The sequence below is a fragment of the Apodemus sylvaticus genome, chromosome X, assembly GCF_947179515.1.
Source record: "Apodemus sylvaticus chromosome X, mApoSyl1.1, whole genome shotgun sequence".
NCBI lineage: Eukaryota > Metazoa > Chordata > Mammalia > Rodentia > Muridae > Apodemus > Apodemus sylvaticus.
The window spans coordinates 5,536,170-5,554,133 of NC_067495.1; positions in this window are offsets into that span (position 1 = coordinate 5,536,170).

Genomic DNA, 17,964 nt, shown 5'->3' on the forward strand with positions numbered 1-17,964 from the left:
GGTTACTTAATTAGATTGTTCAAACATTAAATTGTCATTTATAATTCAAAATATTTACCTGAAGTTTGAAGTTTTGAGTATGACTGAAGAGATGGCCGAGCTGTTAAAGGCTAGGTTCACAACAAAAATTTAATTTTTTAAATTATTGTTTTAAGAATTCCACACATGAGTACTGTGTTACATCATTTTTCTCCTCTCTTCCTTTCCTCCAACCACTTCCTTTTAAACTCATCACACACACACACACACACACATGTGTGTATTTAGAAAATATAATTTTTTGAGACTGATTCTTTTTTCCACAAAGTAGAATATCTTTGAGATTTCTTTATGTAAAAAATATGACTTGCTCCTTCTTATAGCTAAGGGTTATTCCATTGCACAAATATGCCAGGTGTTTATTAAACTATTGATAGACATTTGGATTATATCCAGTTTTATGCAACTATGACTCAAATTTTTACACACATTCATGAACAGGTTCTTAATGGGTGCAAGTCTTTCTTTACTTTCATAAGCAATAAAATAAAGACCTATTGGTATCATTGTTAGGTCATATGACTAGAAGTGTCCAAACCACTTTCTAGAGAGCTACACTATTTTCTACTCCTACTAATAATGTATAAGAGATCCCATTCCTCTATATTTTTGCCAGCATGTGACATTATCAGACATTAACGGCCTCCCTCATTGTCCTGCATTGGCATCTCATTATTGTTTTCATTTGTATTTCCCTAACACCAGTGATGCTGAGTATCATTTCATAAGCTTGTTTGCCATTTGTATGGAATTTTAAAATAAAGTATCTGTTCAGATCCTCTGCCTATTTGTAATTGGGTTGTTTTCTTTCTTCATGTTAAATTGTTTTTATAACCTAATAAATCATCCCTTATTTAATACATAATTCAAAATTATTTTCTCCCAGTCTTAGGCTTATTGTTTTGCATACTCTCAATAATACCTTTTTTCAGAGCAAATGTTTTTAATTCTTATAATGTTCAACTTGACATATTTTTTTCTTTTATGAATCATACTCTTAACCCAAGGACACAGTTTTCTCTGTTTTCTTTAGAAAGCCTTAGAGGTTCGTTTTACATTTAGGCTCATGATCCACTTTGCAAAAACTGTTAGGTACATATAAACCTACTCCTCCACTCCTCCATAGAAACAACTTGGATTTTTTTTATTCGATATATTTTTTTTATTTACATTTCAAATGATTTCCCCTTTTCTAGCCCCCACTCCCCGAAAGTCCCGTAAGCCCCCTTCTTTTATCGTTGTTGTTGTGGTTGTTGCTTTTAATTCTCTTTTCTGGATTCCTCTTTTTTTTGGATCTACATGGTATACCAGCTACTGAAGGCTTGGGGCAAACAAGGTTCCTCCTTCCTTTAGCCATGCTCCCTCTTCAGGTGCTGGTCTAGGTCCCTTCATATGGCTATAGAAAGCATGTTCCCGTGTTGCATGCCAGCTTGGGGTAGATCCATAGAACAGATTTAAAAAGAGACTGGCTGGTTCTTCCTCACAGAAAGCAGAAAACACAAAACTTAATAACACACAATTATATCCTAAGAAGTTCCATGGATAAAAGCAAAAGCCAAGGGACTTGAGAAATGGCTCAGATGCTCTTCTGGGGACCAGAGTTTGGTTCCCAACATCTATGTTCAGTAGCTTAGGTTATAATCCAGCTCCAAGGTTTACAACACTGTCTTCTGGCCTTACCTGAACACCAGAGGAGATACATATATATATATTTTTAAAGAGGAATTAAAGAGATGTATCAGAAGTTAGGAGCACTGGCTCCTCTTATAGAGGATCCAGGTTCAATTCCCAGTCCCAGGGTGTCCAGCAACTTCTTCTGGCCCATACAAGCATTAGGCATGCCGCATTTGGTCTCACACATTAATAATAAATCTCTTTTTTCATTATAGTTTGAATTGTTTGTTCATGTTCCCTGATTCATTTTCCTACACTATTAGGGACTTAAGCTACATCTTTGACTAATATTTTTTAAATGACTAGCATATTTTAATAAAACTCACTGTATTGTTGTACTCATACTTTATTAAAGTCGAAACTTCTAGTCTCTTTGGAAAGTTAGTGACGTCAAATGAAGTTTTGCTGGGGCATACAGATAAAGGGATATCTTATTAAAGCAAACACATGACTTTCTTCCTGAAGTAGACACAGGTGAAAGGATATTTTGATATAGCAAACACATGAAAGGACTCTTGATGAAGGAGTATAACTATGACCCCACAGACAGTGGGAGACAAGCACTGAGCATTGGTTTGGTTTGCTCTGCCTTGCTATCCTTCGCTAAAGGCACATATGTTGGTTTGCCTTATGTAACGTTGACATCAACTTGTGATACTGCCACCATTGAGAGAAATTGGCCCAAGAACTGCTCATGAGGTTCCTGCAGCAGCTTGCCACTTCTGTATCCTTGCCTTCAGCCAGTTGGCAAGATTAGCGGTTTCTTCAGGATTGAACTACAACTGCCTGGTGTCTGCTTGTGGAAAGAACTGGACTGTATAGCTGCTTGTCCCTGCCTGGTGTCTGCCTGCCTAGAGGACTGGCCTGCAGCTGCTGAATCATATTAATGTTTGCTATGGGATTGAACTGCTACCAGACAGATCAATCTCATGTCCAAAGAACTATTGCTGAACAGGTCCATTTCCCCATGTCCTAGTAACTTTTCCCTTCTACTACTTCTTCTGGGTAGTGGACTAGAGGAGAGGTTAACCCTTAGTAAAAGTAGGTTGCAAAAATTTATGCCTACATTTTATACTTGTTTTCTTTTCTATAAATTCTTTTGGGGGTATTTAGCCTATATGCTCTGTCTGCTTTGTCAACACACCAAATACACTTCTAATGAGTGTTACAACACTCTTATCTGCTAATGCTAGCATCAGAGTTAGTTTTCTATTAATATCCATTGACTTATAATTTACATGTTGGTCAATTCAAGTAAGGCTATCCTGCTTCTTTGTAATCTTTAAAAGATATGATTGAATGCCATGAGAATTTGGTTACTTTCTGTTACCCCCTAAAGATTTACAGTGATTGAAGACTTTGTTCCCAGGATTATTTTTTGTTTATTTGTTTGTTTTGTTTTGTTGAGTTGGTGGAACCCTGAAGAGGTAACATAATGGAGTAAGAACTAGTAGAAGGTCCTTAGGTCATTATGTACATGAACATATGACCTTGTTAGGTATTTCCATGCAACTTTTAGGTATTTCTTGGGAGAGGACTACTGTTAAAGGGGAAATCCTGTCTTTGTCTTTTTCTTATTTGTTTTAGTTTGAGATGTGACCATTGGATCCTAGTTGGCCTCTAACTGAGATATGATATGCTGTCACCTTCTGCCATGATCAGAGTCCAGAGAAATACCTATCTATTCCCAGCTCAGTCTTGAAATTTAATTCTCCAAAACAAAGCTAAATAACCTCCTTTACTTTATTAAAAAAAAGCTGACTACATCCTATATAAATATTATGACTTTACTTACTTGGTTTCTAGATACTTTTCTATTTCTCAAAGATTGAAAATAAAACCTTTTCCTACAGGTATGATTACTTTTGGTGCTAAAACTTGAGATCCTTTGTATCTTGTATTTTTGATTTATTAGGTATAGTGCAGTGAACTTGCTTTGATGATTTCTTAGGTACAGTGCAGTGAACAATAAAGAGCCTGTTATTTCTCGGGATAGAGGAAAGGTCTCTCAAACTGGTCCACACCATGCACAGCGAATTAGAAGTCTTTTCAGTCTAATTGGTGGGAGAGGGTTCTATTCACATTCTTGAGTAAAAGTTTCCTATAGTACATTATCCTCTCCAAATGGTTATTACCTAGTCTTGGGTAGTTTCTTCTGTACATGGCTTGAGAATATTTTTAAAAAGATTAAGGACAGCCCTCACTAGAACTCTGACTATTGGATTCTCTGTTAATTTCTGTCTCAGAATTCTGCCTTGTGAACTCCAGCTTTCTTGGGACTCTCTGGCCTCCTAGCTCTGTCTCCTAAACTGATTTCTCCATGCTTTTCCCAGGGTTTCCATCTATGTACCCTAGTTTAGATATCTTAACCCAGTAAATTAATATAATCACAGGATTCACCTCATTTGTTTTGGTCTCATAAAGATCATTGTCCCTTACTACCTCTTACACAGTGTCTTAAAAAACCATTGCTCATTTACTTCACTTTGGTTTATTTAATTGTTTCATATGTGAGGATAAATCTAGTTCCTGTTATTGTATCTTGGCCAGAAGCAAAAATCATAATTTGCATTCTTTATTACCACTAGTGCATTTGAATATCTTATATGCCTGTTGGCCATAATACTTCTTTTAATGTATAATAATAGTTTATATATTTTGCCTATTATTCTATTGCAGCAATTTGTCATTCCTGATTATTTTGGAAGATTTTTTTCATATTAAAGCTATCAAATTTATGTCTGTAATATATATTGTAATATTTTATTCATTTGTGATTTGCTTTTCATTTTGATTTATTCCATTTGGTAATGCCACTGATTTCAAACTTTTTCTTGATCAGATCTATTATTCTTTTGATGTTTTTCTTTTCCTTACTTTTTGTGTGGGATAAGGCATCAGACTCCATCCTCATCTATGTCACACATGCTAGGGAAATGCTTAACCACTGACCTCTTCACTCAGCTACAGATAGTTTTTCTTATTGATTCTAGCACTGGAAAGAGGACTAATATCACAGTCTTCTAATTAGTTTATGGTTTCTCCTAAAAGTCACAAGGAGGTAAGAAATCAGAATCCAGTTTTCTAGGAAAGCTGTAACACTTTTCCAGCAGTTGTAAAAAATGTGTCCTTCTGTTCTCTTATTTATTCCATAAAATTAAGTCCTGAGTGGATCTGAAGGAGGAAAACAGAGGATGTGCTCTGTTTATTTTACACCATCAGATTTTGTAGACCAGAAGAAATTCTCTCTCGCTACCACACAGACACACACACACACACACACACACACACATACACACACACACACACACACACACACACACACACACACACACACACACACACACACAGAGAGAGAGAGAGAGAGAGAGAGAGAGAGAGAGAGAGAAACAGAATATTCTGTTCATTCATTCATTTCCTTAAGAATGTCAATTTCTCAGTCTCATAGTCTTTCATAGTGTTCCCAACAATTCTGAGAGAACTGTGCACTTTGCACTTTTCAACCCATTTTCCCAACTTCCATGCATGTTTAAAGTTAGTAATTCAAGGTTTCACCTGAGTGCAATTTTTCCTAATATTACCTGATCTTCTCTCAGTGTGTATAATCTTACTAATTATGTAAATAAGCCTTTTGTTCTTACATTTCGAGCATAGCATTAATTTACATGGATCTACTATCTCAGAACTCCATGTCCCTCATATTTTGTTCAAATGCCCAAAATAAATTTTCAAAGTCCAGTGACTTTTCCAAATCTCCAGATTTTTTTCTTGTAATAAGTGTCAATTTTACCAAGGGACCTCTATGGTCTTTGAATACTGAAGTTTCCAGTCATTAATTCAGTGCCCAGAGAATGGGAATGTGAACATGTCCTGTTTACATTGATCATCTTTACTAGTAACTGAATGAAATTCTCTACAAGGAGTGAATTATGAAGAGAAAAATCCTCTTAACAGGACATTTAACTAATTTTCTGAATGATTCCTTTTCAAGGTCTGCATGGATTAGTCCTGATGCTGGCACTTCAAGTCCTTTATAAGATTTCACTTCATAGCTTTGCTCCTCCACACAAAGAACATGCTCTTCATGTTTCAGTACTTCATTTTTCCATGACGAGTATACTTTTTATGGAAGGATCCTGGGAACTAGTGTGGGAATTAAGTTCGTGTTGACTTGTCTGGGTCATGGTTCTCAGATATTTGGCCAAATATTATTATAAGTGTCTCTGTAAAAAGGTTATTTGGATAAGATTAAGGTTTAGCATACTGCTGGTCTGTAATGAGCAGGTGACATTTCATAATTTTGATAGGACTCAAACACTCAATTGAAGGCTTTGAGATAACAAAGACAGGCTTCCTCTAAACAGGATGAAATTCTATAGCCACATCCTCACTACTTTTGAACACAAACTGCAACTTTTCTCCAGATATCAAGGCTGCTAGCCAATCCAATTCATAATTATAAACATAACATGTGTTGTGGTCTAATTGAGTGTATTTCTCCTAATGTTCTTATTTTGAAATCCTGACCATCAAAGTAATGGTATTAGAATGAGGGACCTTTGGATCATGATTATGTCAGGAGTGCTCTGCTCTCATGAATAGTATTGGTGCTCTTAGCAAAAGAAGCCAGAAAGAAATTGTTTATCCTTATGACCACATGAGGCTCTAGCTAAAAGGCATAATTTATGAGCCAGACTCTGAATGTTCTTGGCCATGATTATATACTTCCCAACTTTTAGAACTCTGAGAAATGTATTTGTGTTGTTAATGAATGATAGTGTTGTTTTTAATATTTTGTCAAAGCAACTTGAACTGGCTAAAATACTAAGCCTCTACAATCACAGGAACCACTTTTTTTCTTAATTGAATATTGGTACCTGTGTTTGGTTCTCTTTTACTCTCCTTTGAGACAGGCTCACTGAATTGCCTGTGTTGGCCTTCAGCTCATTCTGTATAGACCAGGCTGTCTATGAACCTCTGCTACCCATCTGCTTCAATCTGCCAAGTAGCTGGGATTTATGATCTGCATCACCCTGCCTGGTTATATGATCCAATTTTTGGAAATAAGTGTTTTCCTCTCTCACCCCATTTACTCTTTCTCTTAGACACTTTCTAGTTTCTCTGCTTTTGTGTTGCATATTAGGTAGGATATAGTTACAATGATTAATTAGCAAGTCTTTTCTTAGATGATGTGGGGGTGACACAAAGAAAGGAATCAAAATCCTAAAACATGAAGTCAAATAATTAAAGAAAAATAGTAAAATTATGAGTTAACATTACAATCCTCATTTTTATAATAGCCATGAGGTTATAAGCAGGTATGTATAATTGCCATTTTTTACTAAATCTCATATTCCTTTTGCCTTCAACAGACACTTTACTTCTTTGGTCTTTTAACTTCCTGGGGGAATTAAAAAATTCGTTGCTGAAAAATGTGGTCTGTTGGCATTCTTACCTAAATGGGGATGCTATAGTTTACCAATAACTTTTCATACTAAGGAGCATATTAGTTTGGGTCAGAATGGTCTTAGGTTTGTTTTAAGCACAAATCTGTTACCCAGTCTGTGACTGCCACCCCAACCCCAACCCCAACTTACCCTTGGACCTATGACTTCAGAAAACCTAACAGGCACCAGATAAAACCTAGGAGTAATGTCTCTTAGGGCAAAACAAGGCTATAAGGACAAGGATGTGCAGCAGAAAGAACTCAGATAAGACTGAAAAAGATACTGTTAGCTCAAGCTCTGCTTGCAGTGTTTTCTCCAGTAGCTAGTTAAACACTTAAATCAGTAGTGGGGAAAACAAAACTCATTCATGCTTCTGGGGAACTTAGAGACTTGTGCCTCTATCTACCATTAAACTCCTTTCCAGGCCCCTCTCATGTCCATAGCCATGCTGGCCATGGCACAGGTAAAGAGATCTCCAAGTTGTGAGCATATTGCTCTTGACCCAAGAGGATAGGTATTGTGAGCATATTGTGAGCATATTGCTCTTGACCCAAGGTATAGTAGAAACAAGCCAATTTCACCCTTGGCAATCAGATTGGTCAGACATTAGCTCCCTTCTCTGCTACTTCATCTCACATACAGTGATTCTACAGTAGTCTCAACTGCCAGCTCAGAGGACTGATTTTTTTTAAAGCCCTACCTATTTTTTTAATATTTTTATTTTCTATATTCTCTGTTTACATTCCAAATGATTTCCCCTTTCCCAGATCCCCCCTCCCCATATGTTCCATAAACCTTCTTTTCTCCATCCCTTCTCCAATCACCTCCCTCCTTTTTTTCTCTGTCCTTATATTCCCTTCCAATGCTAGATCAATCCTTTCCAGGATCAGGACCCTCTCCATACTTCTTCATGGGAGTCATTTGTTATGCAATTTGTGCCTTGGGTATTCAGGGCTTCTGGGCTAATTAATATCCACTTATCAGAGATTGCATTCCATGTGTATTCTTTTGTGATTGGGTTACCTCACTTAGGATGGTATTTTCCAAATCAAACCATTTGCCTAAAAATTTTGTGAATTCGTTGTTTCTAATTGCTGAGTAGTATTCCATTGTGTAAATATACCACATTTTTCTGTATCCATTCCTCCTTTGAGGGACATCTAGGTTCTTTCCAACTTCTGGCTATTATAAATAAGGCTGCTATGAACATAATGGAGCATGTGTCTTTATTGCATGCCGGGGAATCATTTGGGTATATGCCCAGGAGAGGTATAGCAGGGTCCTCTGGAAGTCTCATGTCCAGTTTTCTGAGGAACCTCCACACTGATTTCCACAGTGGTTGTACCATCTTACAGCCCCACCAGCAGTGGAGGAGTGTTCCTCTTTCTCCACATCCTCACCAACACCTGCTGTCTCCTGAGTTTTTGACCTTAGCCATTCTGACTGGTGTAAGGTGAAATCTCAGGGTTGTTTTGATCTGCATTTCCCTAATGACTAATGATGTTGAGCACTTCTTAAGGTACCTCTCGGTCATCAGAATTTCTTCAGGTGAAAATTCTTTGTTTAGATCTTTACCCCATTTTTAATAGGGTTATTTGGTTCCCTGGGGTCTAGCTTCTTGAGTTCTTTTTATATATTGGATATTAGCCCTCTATCAGATGTGGGGTTGGTGAATATCCTTTCCCAATTTGATGGTTGCCATTTTGTCCTTTTAACAGTGCCCTTTGCCTTACAGAAACTTTGTAATTTTATGAGGTCCCATTTGTCAATTCTTGATCTTAAAGCATAAGCTATTGGTGATCTGTTCAGGAACTTTTCCCCTGTGCCCATGTCCTCAAAAGTCTTCCCCAGTTTCTTTTCTATTAGTTTCAGTGTGTCTGGATTTACATGGAGGTCCTTGATCCACTTGGAGTGAAGTTTAGTACATGGAGATAAGAATGGATCAATTTCGCATTCTTCTGCATGCTGACCTCCAATTGAACCAGCACCATTTGTTGAAAAGGCTATCTTTTTTCCACTGGAGGTTTTCCGTTTCTTTGTTGAAAATCAAGTGACCATAGGTGTATGGATTCATTTCTGGATCTTCAATTCTATTCCATTGGTCCACTTGTCTGTCACTGTGCCAATACCATGCAGTTTTTAACACTATTGCTCTGTAGTATTGCTTGAAGTCAGGGATACTGATTCCCCCACAATTTCTTTTGTTGTTGAGAATAGTTTTAGCTATCCTGGGTTTCTTATTATTCCAGAAGAATTTGAGAATTGCTTTTTCTAACTCTGTGAAGAACCAAGTTGGGATCTTGATGGGGATTGCATTGAATCTGTAGATCGCTTTTGGCAAGATGGCCATTTTAACTATATTAATCCTGCCAATCCACGAGCATGGCAGATTTTTCCATCTTCTGAGGTCTTCTTCGATTTCCTTCTTCAGAGACCTGAAGTTCTTGTCATATAGATCTTTCACTTGTTTGGTTAGAGTCACACCAAGATAGTTGATATTGTTTGTGGCTATTTTGAAGGGTGTCATTTCCCTAACTTCTTTCTCAGCCTATTTATCCTTTGAGTATAGGAAGGCCACTGATGTGCTTGAGTTGATTTTATAACCAGCCACTCTGCTGAAGTTGTTTATCAGCTGTAGGAGTTCTCTGGTGGAGGTTTTCGGGTCACTTAAGTAGAATATCATGTCATCTGCAAATAGTGATAATTTGACTTCTTCCTTTCCAATTTGTATCCCCTTGACCTCCTTATGGTGTCTAATTGCTCTAGCTAGAACTTCAAGTACTATATTGAAAAAATATATATATAGAGGACAGCCTTGTCCAGTCCCTGATTTTAGTGGGATTGCTTCAAGTTTCTCTCTGTTTAGTTTGGTGTTGGCTACCAGTTTGCTGTATATTGCTTTAACGATGTTTCGGTATGGGCCTTGAATTCCTGTTCTTTCCAAGACTTAGCGTGAAAGGATGCTGAATTTTGTCAAATGCTTTTTCAGCATCCAATAAAATGACCATGTGTTTTTTTCTTTGAGTTTGTTTATGTAGTGGATAGCATTGATGGATTCCTTATATTGAATTATCCCAGCATCCCTGCGATGAAGCCTACTTGATCATGGTGGATGATCGTTTTGATGTGTTCTTGGCAAGAATTTTATTAAGTATTTTTGCATCAATATTCATAAGAGAAATTGGCCTGAAGCTCTCTTGTTGGATCTTTGTGTGGTTTTGGTATCAGCGTAATTGTGGCTTCATAGAACGAGTTGGGTAGAGTTCCTTCTGTTTTTATTTGGTGGAATAGTTTGAAGAGTATTGGTGTTAGGTCTTATATGAAGGTCTAATAGATCTCTGGACTGAAGCCATCTGGTCCCGTGCTTTTTTTGGTTGGGAGACTTTCTATGACCCTTTTTATTTCTTCAGGTGTTATGGGACTGTTTAGTTGATCTGTTTGATCCTGATTTAATTTTGGTGTCGGATATCTGTCTAGGAAACTGTCCATTTCCTCCAGATTCTCTAGTTGTGTTGAGTATAGGCTTTTGTAGTAGGATCTAATGATTTTTTGAATTTCCTCAGTTTCTGTTGTTATATCTCCCTTTTCATTTCTAAGTTTGTTAATCTGGATACTGTCTCTGTGCCCTTTGGTTAGTCTGGCTAAGGGTTTATCTATCTTGTTGATTTTCTCAAAGAACCAGCTCCTGGTTTTGTTATTCTTTGTATGGTTCTCTTTGTTTCTACTTGATTGATTTTGGCCCCGAGTTTGATGATTTCCTGCCTTCTATTCCTCCTGGGTGAAATAGCTTCTTTGTTCCAGGGCTTTCAGTTGTGTCATTAAGCTGTTAGTGTATGCTCTCTCTATTTTCTTTTTGGAGGCACTCAGGGCTATGAGTTTTCCTCTTATCACTGCTTTCATTATGTCCCATAGATTTGGGTATGTTGTGTCTTCATTTTCATTGTGTTCTAAAAAGTCTTTAATTTCTTTCTTTATTTCTTCCTTGACCAAGTTATCATTGAGTAGAATATTGTTCAGTTTCCACGTGTATTTGGGTTTTCTTTTGTTATGGTTGCTATTGAAGACCACTTTTACTCCATAGTGATCTGATAGGAGGCATGGGATTGGTTCGATCTTCTTATATTTGTTGAGGTCTGTCTTGTGACCAATTATATGGTCGATTTTGGAGAAGGTACCATGAGGTGCTGAGAAAAAGGTATATTCTTTTGCTTTAGCATAGAATGTTCTATATATATCTGTTAAATCTAATTGGTCCAAAGCTTCAATTAGTTTCATTGTGTCCCTGTTTAGTTTCTGTTTTCCTGATTGGTCCATTGAGGAAAGTGCAGTGTTGAAGTCACCCACAATTATTGTTTTAGGTGCAATGTGTGCTTTGAGCTTTTTAATAAAGTGTCTTTTATGGATGAGGGTGCACTTGAATTTGTAGCATATATGTTCAGGATTGAGAGTTCTTGTTTTATTTTTGCTTTGACTAGCAAGAAGTGTCCCTCAGAGTCTCTTTTGTTGACTTTGGGTTGAAAGTCAATTTTATCTGATATTAAAATGGCTACTCCAGCCTGTTTCCTGAGACCATTTGCTTGTAAAATTTTCTTCCAGGCTTTTACTCTGAGGTAGTGTTTGTCTTTGACCCTGAGGTGTGTTTCCTGTAAGCAACAAAATGTAGGGTCCTGTTTACATATCCAGTCAGATAGCCTATGTCTTTTTATTGGGGCATTGAGTCCATTGATGTTAAGAGATATTAAGGAATAGTGATTGTTACTTCCTGTCATTTTTGACGTTATTTTTTAAATTTGATTGCTTAACTTCTTTTGGGTTTGATGAAAGGTTACTATCTTGCTTTTTCCAGGGTGAAGTTTCCCTCCTTGTATTGGTGTTGTCCTCCTATTATCCTTTTTAGGGCTGGGTTTGTGGATAGATATTGGGTAAACTTGGTTTTGTCGTGGAATATCTTAGTTTCTGCATATATGGTGATTGAGAGTTTTGCTGGATATAGTAGTTTTGGCTGGCATTTGTGTTCTCTTAGAGTCTGCATGAGATCTGCCCAGGATCTTCTAGCCTTCATAGTCTCAGGTGAAAAGTCTGCTGTGATTCTGATAGGTCTTACTTTATATGTTACTTGGCCTTTTTCTCCTACTGCTTTTAATATTCATTCTTTGTTAATTACATTTGGTGTTTTGATTATTATGTGACGGGAAGTATTTCTGTTCTGGTCCAGTCTGTTTGGAGTTCTGTAGGCTTCTTGTATATTCATGGGCATCTCTCTCTTTAGGTTAGGGAAGTTTTCTTCCATAATTTTATTGAAGATATTTGCTGGCCCTTTAAGTTGCAAATCATCACTCTCATCTATGCCTATAATCCTTAGGTTTGGTCTTCTTATTGTGTACTGGATTTCCTGGATATTTTGGGTTACAAGCTTTTTGCATTTTGCATTTTCTTTAACTGTTGAGTCCATGGTTTCTATGGTATCTTCAGCATCTGAGATTCTTTCTTCTATCTCTTTTATTCTGTTGTTGATATTTGCATCTATGTCCCCTGATTTCTTCCCAAGGCTTTCTATCTCCAAAGTTGTCTCCCTTTGAGTTTTCTTAGTTGTTTCTACTTCTGATTTTAGATCCTGGGTGGTTTTGCTTAACTCCTTCACTTGCTTGTTTGTGCTTTCCAGTAGTTCTTTAAGAGAATTTTGTGTTTCCTCTTTCATGACCGCAGCCTGTTGACCAACGTTCTCCTGTATTTCTTTAAGTGTTTTTTGAGTTTCCTCCTTATTGGCTTTTGTATTCTCCTGAATTTCTTTCAATGATTTTTGTGTTTCCCTTGCAAGGGCTTCTAACTTTTGATCCATTTTCTCTTGAATTTCGTTAAGTATGTCGTTCATGTGTTCCTGTACCAGCATCATGACCAGTGATTTTAAATCCAAGTCTTGTTTTACTGGTGTGATGGGGTATCCAGGACATGCTGGTAGAGGAGAATTGGGTTCAGATGTTGCCATATTGCCTTGATTTCTGTTAGTGATGTTCCTGCGTTGGCCTTTTGCCATCTAGTTCTCACTGGTATTAGTTGGTCTTGTCAATACTGGACTCACCAGTGCAAGCTGCCTCTTCCCAGGTGGCCTCTGGTGCACAGCTTACCTCCTGCACTGCCTGGAGACAGGGTGTTGTTGCCCAGGCTGTTCAGATCCTGAAGCAGACACCTGAAGGCTCCTGCTGGGGCCTGCTGGATTCACCAAAGCACACTGACTTCTCCCAACTAAGCCCTAACTTTTTATAGTTTCGATATGAAATGTCCTCCATAGTCTCCAACTATGGAACTCCTGGGAAGCTTTGTATATTTAGGGCTCAGACCTAGTCACTGCCTGAATCCATTCAGAGATTCTTAATTTGATAGCATTATTATGAGGTGATGGAAAAAAGAATTTAGAGCATAATTGGAAGCAGTAGGTCACTAGAATAATGGCAGTGAAGTTACAAATGTTGCTCCCTTCCTATAGTCCATTATTTCTTTTTGGACATGAGATATGGATCTTTCCTTTGATATATTCAACTGCCATAAGATTCTGTCTAATAATATGGGAGTAAGGAGACACAAATGCAGCCCTCTGAATCCCTGAGCTAAAATATGCCTTCCCTTTTGCTTATGGCAGCTATTTGATCACAGTAATGATTTTTTAAAAAATAACCAAAACATCTTACGAAGCATTGAAAACACAGGCACTAGACCATTATCGTGAAGTAACTGGAGTGAAAGCAAGACTTTGCCCAGTGTGTCATTAGTACTAACAGCAAGAAACCACTTCAATTTCCATTTTTGGATTCAGGAATATCAAGTATGTGTGTGGGAAAACCAGTACCATATGTTAGGTTCTGATTTTCTTCATCTGGTATTACTATACCAGTGCAAACTGCATCACAAATTGGCAGAGAAGCAGATGTGTGTTCTGAAGAGATCACAGATAAAATCAGGAAGCTCAGGTGAGCAAAGAACACAGAATTAATCAACAACCTACTTTCATGATAAGCATAGTCATTTAAATCTCACAAAACCTAACTCACTCCTGCAATATGTACATTGGGCCCTCTCAAAATGAATCACTCTATGATCCAAAATACTGCCACATTAAGGATTAAGTTTCTGCATGAGTTTTGATGAGGACAAATCATATCATAATATGGTAAGTAAAATCTTGGTGTCATTGTCCAGGCCTATAAGGGAAAGCAACTATGCTCATTACTGTGAATTCAAAGTGCTTTTTTCCATTTGTAACATAATAACAAGTTTAGGGTGGTAGGAACACAGCAAGATTAGTGAATGGCAAAGGTGAGGGTTAACTTGGTGCACTTTTGCTGATTGTAATCAAAGTTAGAAACAATTTTCTTTCTGCTCCCCCTACTCCTCAAGTTTTTGATCCTCCTACTGTTTCTTCTTAAGTAAACTTGCCAGCCCTGGAAAAGTGATCCCAAGGCCTGTGTGGGTAGGGACAGTCACCAAATGACTATAATTTGCAGGTGATTATAGAACTCATCATTGCTTAAAACTATTCATCACAAGAAAAGAGCCTCATTTGGGTGATTTCAGTGCCCTTTAAAATACCCCACTGAGAAGAAAACTGTTTTCATCTGGGATGTTTGTTAGTCATTTCTATCCAAATGCATATTAATCATAATGAATATTTCCTGTCTAATGCTTAAATGAAAAAGTCACGGGCTGTGAGGGTTTTGTATGGGATGGTTGAGTAAGCATCACGCAGCAGAGTCTGAAAGTGGGTGTAAAGGATTTTGAAATGAAATAGAGAAGCAAAATTAGTGAAGTTGTAGAGGATGCACTATTTATACAGACTGGTGTAGAATGAGTGTGTTAAGAGAGAAATGGAGAAAGTGTTGAAGGCAATCATCACAGAGACTAGGGTAAAAGCATGGGGTAGAAAAAGGGAAGAATTCAGGACAGCGAGATGTCCCAGCTATGAAAGAACTAGCTGTGTAAACCTGCCTACCTAGAACCAGGTCTCCCCAAGGTAAAATGGGAGGTAGAAATAAGAGAATCAGCTGTAAGATGTATATACAGATGCCTCAAAAACAAAGCAGAGAAAACCTCCATACACAGGCTGTATTGTATGGGTAATACACACAGCTTTAAAGAAACAAGAGGACAGCATCAGATTCAAGGGATGTTCTGCAATAGATATTAGATTTCCTGATAAATGGTATGTGGAGTGAAGAAAGGAAGGAAGGAAGAAAAGAAGGAAGGAAGGACAGAAGGAAGGAAGGAAGGAAGAAGGAAAGAAAGAAAGAAAGAAAGAAAGAAAGAAAGAAAGAAAGAAAGAAAGAGGAAAGAAAATGAAATAAATAGAAACTGTAATTATTAAAAATTTAAAAGACACCTTCCTATTTCATTTGCTTTACATATTCTTCCTTTTATTCAAAAGAATTATCTTTTATGGGCTATAATTGCAGCATTGTCACCTGGGCTGCAAGAATTCCTACCATACCCTATCTGAACAAATGGCCCATCCAATCTGACTTTACCTGGTCTGCTCCTTATTGTTTTTCCTGTCAAAATCCTCTAAACTCCATTCTCTGACTCTTCTCTGTGTAATGATTATTCAGCCATCCCATACAAAAATCCTCAAGCCTGAGAATTTTTCCATTTAGTCATTACCCAGGAAATATTCAATGTGATTAACACGCATCTGGATAGAAATGACTAACATCCTAGATGAAAAGTTTTCTTTTCACTAAGATATTTTATAGGGCACTGATATCACTAAATGAGGCCCTTTTCTTGTGATGAATATCATTTTCAGCAATGATGAGTTCTATAATAACTTGTAAATTATAGTCAGATTGAGACTCTCCCTACACACACAGGCCTTGTGGTGACTTTATCCAGGACTGACAAATTTTACTTAAGAAAGAAATGAAGGAGCATTGCTTCCAACTCTGATCACCCTTCAGAGCAAAAGTACAACAGTTGTCCTGGACACTTGGCAATCACTAGTGTTGCCATGTACCCACTACCCTGAAGTTGCTGGTGTGCTACAATGTAAAGCTGCCCTTTGAAACAAACACTGAACACTCTGAAGCCATGAGCTGCAATAAACGTTCTTCCTTACATCTTTCATGACAGCTATTTGGTCAGAATGATGATAAATAGAGCCAATACCTTATAAAGCATCCCTCTCTTTAAAACTAAGAGCCCTAGACCAGCCTGAAGTAACTGGCGTGAAAGCAAGGATTTTTGCCAGAATGTCATTAGTGCCAACAGCAAGAGGTATCACTCCCATTGCCATTCTTGGATTTTGGAATATCGATGTGAGAAGAAACAGTACTGTATGTTGGGTGCTGATTTTCTTCATCTGGTGTTACTAGAGCAGTGCAAATTGCTTCACAAGTTGGCAGAGAAACATAAGTGGAAGCATGCAAGTGTGCCCAGAAGAGATCATGTGGGAAGCTCAGGTGAGCAAAGAACACAAAAGTCAGCAATATACTGACTTCATAGTAAACACTGTCATTTAAGTCCCACAAAAGCTAATGCCCTCCTGCAAAGCAGGCATTAGGACCTCTCAAGGTGAATGGCTCTATGATCCAAAATGCTGCTCAATGTTTCTACCGCCATTACATACTGCTGCAGGAGGGAACAGCTTTCTGCATGAGTTTGGGTGATGATAAACCATATTCAAGTCTCATAACCCTCCAGATGCTCTTGTAGCCCACAAAGCACAATTGCTGGATCTATCATTGTGACCTCATTAATAAGGAAAAGACATGTATTAAGGAGTTCTGAAGTATCCTAGATATTTAATATATGGTTGACTTGTGTAAAATTACCATTTCTCTTGTGGTTAATTTTTGTAATTGCAAATTGTTCCAGCTTGATCAATACTTTAATTTGACTCTTGGCTTACTTTGGATTCTGCTTTGAACAAACTCTCTTGTAATGGTTTCTAATGTGTCAGCTTTCTAAAATTGTACTCTACTTCCCCATCTGCACCCTCTTTTTCTTTTGTACTCAGGCCAACGAAACAATAGATCACTTGGGATGGACAGGCTAGATGGAAAGAGCTGCCTATTTTGAAGCCTATGTGTGTTGTTCTGCTCTCTCACACTGTTGATGTGAAGCAATACATGACCATAAAAATGACTTACATCTCTCTGCTCCTCCTTCAGTTTATCAGACTCTTGAATCAGATAGATTTGTTTAACTTCATGACAAAGACCAACACTTCTGCTGGGCAGCATTATTACCAAGGTCCAAAGCCACTAGAACTGATGTAGGCTTGATTGTTTCATCCTGCCCTGTTTCATGGGTCTCTGTTTTGGGGTACCATCCCAAGGAACCTAGGTTGTCTCCTAATTTGATTTGTGTTGCTGTGATAAAACACTAACAAAAACAACTTGTGGAAGAATTTATTTATTTGACATACATTTTGGTTATGATCTGTCATCAAGAGGATAAAATGCAGGAACCTGGAGGCAAGAAAAGAATCAGAGACCAGGAAGGAAAACTGCTTACTGGCATGTTTTCATGGTTCAGTTAATCTTCCTATACATACAACCAAGGAACGCCTGCCCGAGGATGGCACTGGCCCCAGTAGGAATGGTCCCCCACATCAATCATTAATCAAGAAAATGGCCCCAAAGACTTGCCTATATGCCAATCTGAGAGAGGCAAATCCTTAGTTTATACTCCTTTTCCAACTCCCTCCTGTTTGTGTAAAGTTGACAAAAAAAACCCCAAAAAACAAACAAAAAACAAAAAACAAACAAAAAACAAAAACAAAAACAAACAAACAAACAAACAAAAAAAACAACCA